We start from the raw sequence: 4,911 nt of genomic DNA on the forward strand, positions 1-4,911 counted from the left end.
GAGCTGAAGCTAGAGCACACAGCGTATAGCTCAAAATTTCCCGGTGCCACAACAGGACAAGCCGGTTATCGGAACGACACTCACTTCTGCACCTCCTGGTTGGCCGCTTGGGACAGGCCTGCACCAGGACCAACATCATCAGCCAGGGCCAAGATAAAGCGATAACAATTTATCTCCGGTCCGGGATCGATTTATGTGCCCGATATTTCATTTGTCGGCCAAAAGCCATCACTTTCAGCTCGAGAGAGAAAAGGCCAAACTAAACAGCTGGACCCTTTTCACTGCGCTGAAACTCGAACCCAGAGGTATTAGAAAGTGATCAGAACCAGGAGACAAGATGGATTGTTTTACGACAGGTCGGCAGGCACACGTGGAAGGACCACGTGGGTTTGAAATATGCGTCCACCAGACTGAGACTCCGAGCGATGACACACGCGAAATCATAATTTAGCTTCATTGTAGGAAAAGGGTTTTCCGATAATTTTATATATATTTTTTTTGTCTGAAAAGTATCACATGCCAGAGGCAATTTATTACAAACTGTGTGGCTTCCGTAACTACTTACCATCATAGTTGCAGTCATGTTACTCTGAGCAGCTAGCGAGCATTAAGGCTATCAATTATGCATGATGTATGGTGATTGTAAATGTTTTGTGAAGCCACCATCGGTGGAAGCAATTTGCTGTGCAATTAATTTGTGGGTGTTAATTGTCGAGTGGTTTTTGCGTGGTTGACTTTGATTTATTTACATTTCCACTGTTTAATTGTATTTATATGCAAATTTACACTTACTGCTCAGTTGAACACATTAAACTTTTTTTTAATCTATTTACTTTATAGGATACAAGCCTTACCCGAAAAACTTCGTCTTTTCCTTTTTTCGTTTGTTGACGTTTTAAGCTTTTTCCTTATTCGCAGCCTATGATCAAAATTTGATTTTCGTAACCTTTTCCATACAATTTGGCGATGTTCCGGAATCGGTTCCAGAGTGGCCAAAGTGTCAATTAGTTAGCGTATAAACCTTCCTTGGGCTTATACGAACCCAACGCAACAAAGTACACCTCGATCCGACGCTCCGTATTGAACTGATTCGCGTTCGAACAAAACCGTCGAAATTTTTTATATATATAGAAGATTTCATTTTAATGGTTTTCGCGACATATTTTTTTACAAAACAAGATCTGTTAAAAAGCTAAAATTTAAAATCGCTGTACTTTGTTTAAAAAAATCACAAGAGTTATTTTTAAATGCAAATCTGGTTTTTCAATTTAATAAATATTTGAATTTTCACTTTCCGAAAATCATTGTTTCTTAAAATGTTTATTTATGAAACATGCTAAAACCCCCCTCTTCAGGAAAAAATCCAGAATAAATTTTTTTTTCTCTTGGTTTTCCTTTTTTTTAAATTCGTGTGGAACTTGAAATCGTTTGAGTTTTTTATCTATTTAAAAAAATGTATTCATTGTGATTAACGATTTTTAATTTACAACCATTTTATAAAGCATTTTCCAATTAATTCGACTGATAAAATACTGATTACGAAAAAGACTAACTGTGATGTTACAATACACTTATTATCTTATTTTTTTTTCGCACGTCCTTTGAATGCTATTTGCTGAAAAACAATGATTATTTAAATTGTTTTGGAAAAAAAAAATGATAAATGTCGGAGATCATGATGTCTGTTACAACATTTTGCAAACTAATCCGAGATATGTATTCTGCCCATGTTCGCATAAATGTCCCATATGCAAAAACCGCAAGCTGAGAAAAACGCATTTGAAGTTTGTCCCATACATAAGGCTACGTGTTAAGTTTTCGCGAAAAAACTGGATTTCCTCCTGATTTCTAGAACAAAGTACTGGATGTTATAGGCTCTTTTGAAAGAGCACACGATTTTGAACCAAACTGCATCAATAACTCAAAAACGATGAAAATGCATATGGGACATTTATGCGATCAGGGGCAGTATTTTAAGAAGGATTTTTTAGATCAATTTGGTTGATTAGATCAATTGAACTTGTTGGTTACGATTGAGGCTATTCAGAAAAAAATGGTACACGGAAAAATATGTACTTTTATTAAATTTTCTAAATTTTTAGAGGACTTAAAAATGCTTTTTTGCGCTCGAGTTTATAATAGTTGAAATACAGAGTAATGACAGGACAGGATTTAAAAAAAGTCAAACAAATTTCAGGAGCGAAACCATATTTGCAATGCAAATTGACATTACGATGTTTGGGCATTTACGTTAAATTTTTTGAACAATTTTCACTTTTCAATTTAAAATAAATTATGAAAAAAAAGCTTAAACAAATATTTTCACTGATGTTCGATAATATTTTTTGCAAATGTGCTTTTCTATCATGCAATTATTTTCAATTGAAACAGATTGAGCAACATTTTCAAAAAAATCGTAAAATTGCGATAACTCGAGAAAGTAACAAGCAAAATCCTAAGATTTATACATATTTTTTTTTTTGCTCTACAATTTCGTAAATCATTGTTGCAATCTGAAGAATAACTCTTCAATGTTAGAAAAAACAGGAAACTTCAAAATGAACAAAATAGTTTTAAATTATAAATTGCGCTTGCGCTTGCAAATTCCAAATGCACATTAAATTTCTCATAAAATGACATGCGAGCAATTCTCTACGAAATCGGAATTGTTTCTTTAATTTTAATTTTTGTATTTTTTAATCCGGCTGAATTTTTTTTGGTGCCTTCGGTATGCACAAAGGAGCCATTTTGCATCATTAGTTTGTCTATATAATTTTCCATACAAATTTGACAGCTGTCCATACAAAAATGATATGTGAATATTCAAAAAATCTGTATCTTTTGAAGGAATTTTTTGATCGATTTTGTGTCTTCGGCAAAGTTGTAGGTATGGATATGGACTACACTGAAAACAATGATACACGGTAAAAAAATGTGATTTTTAATTTCTGTCACTAAACTTCATTTGCAAAAAAAAACACTATTTTTATGTTTTAGAGGACATCAGGAATTTCCAGAATGGGCAAAAAATCTTTGACCGAGTTATAATCAGTTCTGATTTAAAAAAAATCTAAATATTGGTCTCAAAAATTTTTCAACTTCATTTTTCGATGTATAATCAAATTTGCAATCAAAAAGTACTTTAGTGAAATTTTAATAAAGTGCAACGTTTTCAAGTTATAGCCATTTTCAGGTAATTTTCTGAAAAAATAGTATCAGTTACATTCATTTTTTTTTATTAGTGCCCATGTTTGCCCACTCCTGCAAAAAATATTTTTGAAAAGCTGAGAAAATTCTCTATATTTTGAATTTTTGAACTTTGTTGATACGACCCTTAGTTGCTGAGATATTGCCATGCAAAGATTAATTCAATTCAATTGTGTTTTTATTAGAATTTAACAGTTCTGCTCTAGGATGTAACATTTGCAATTCAGTGATTTGGAGAACCTTTCAACTGAGATCAATTCATAGATCTTTGCAGGGAGGGTACATATTTCTACGTTTAGTTTTTGCTAGCTGGGTGCTCTTTTAGGGAAATAAATTTTGAGAAAAAAACACTAGATCTATGATACAAAGATTAAAAAACAAGAATATTGATGTTTTCTAAGTATCACCCAAACAATTACCCACCATTTTCAAATGTCGATATCTCAGCAATCAATGGTCCGATTTTCAATGTTAAGATATGAAACATTCGTAAAATTTTCTGATCTTTTTGAAAAAATAGTTTCAAATTTTTCGAATTAAGACTAACATTTCAAAAGGGTGTAATATTGAAAGTTTGGCCCTTTTGAAATGTCCTCTAAAACATATCAGAAAAAAATAAAAATAGTGTTTTTTTTGCAAATCAAGTTTTAGTTAAAAAAAATTACCAAAATTTTTTTTATCGTATATCATATTGTTTCAGTGTAGTCCATATCCTGTAGTACATACCTACAAATTTGCCGAAGACACCAAATCGCTCGAAATTTTTTTTCTAAAAATACAGATTTTTTAAATTTTCATAAATCATTTTTGTATGGATAGCTGCCAAATTTGTATGATATAATGGACAAAATAATTATGCAAAATGGCTTCTTTGGGCATACCGAAGGCACCAAAAAAATACAAAATAAATCGAATGACCGAAATCTCAGAGAGTTGCTCATGTGCCAAAAAAAACTTACAGTTGATATAATTGCATTATTTTTGAAACTAACTTCGTATTTTTTTTAAGGGTTTACATACATGTAAATCGGCAAAATGTCAGAGGTTGATTGAGCGCACATTTGAACTTTTTTTTAATCTGTTTCCAGGGCATAAAAATATACATTTTCATCTGCTAACAAAACAAATTTGAAGCCGGGAACCGTGGTGTAGGGGTAGGCGTGATTGCCTCTCACCCAGTCGGCCTGGGTTCGATCCCAGACGGTCTCGGTGGCATTTTTCGAGACGAGATTTGTCTGATCACGCCTTCCGTCGGACGGGAAGTAAATGTTGGCCCCGGACTAACCTAAAAAGGTTAGGTCGTTAGCTCAGTCCAGGTGCAGGAGTCGTCTCCCTGGGTCCTGTCTCGGTGGAGTCGCTGATAGGCAGTTGGACTAACAATCCAAAGGTCGTCAGTTCGAATCCCGGAGTGGATGGAAACTAAGGTGTAAAAAGAGGTTTGCCTCAACAATCAAGCCTTCGAACACCTAGTTTCGAGTAGGAATCTCGCAATCGAGAACGCCAAGGCAATGCTGTAGAGCGAATAATTTGATTTTTTTTTTGGTTGTATCGTTGCCGAGATATAGCTATTTGAAGTTAGCAGTTTCAAAAAACGGGTGCCACGATATCTCAACACTGCTTTGACCAAATTGGCTCAAAATTTTGGTGAAGACTCGTTAAACCGGTCCCGTGTGCATGACGAAGGCCGATTTTCAAAAAGTTAAT

This window comes from Culex pipiens, chromosome 2 (genome assembly GCF_016801865.2).
Source record: "Culex pipiens pallens isolate TS chromosome 2, TS_CPP_V2, whole genome shotgun sequence".
Classification (NCBI taxonomy): domain Eukaryota; kingdom Metazoa; phylum Arthropoda; class Insecta; order Diptera; family Culicidae; genus Culex; species Culex pipiens.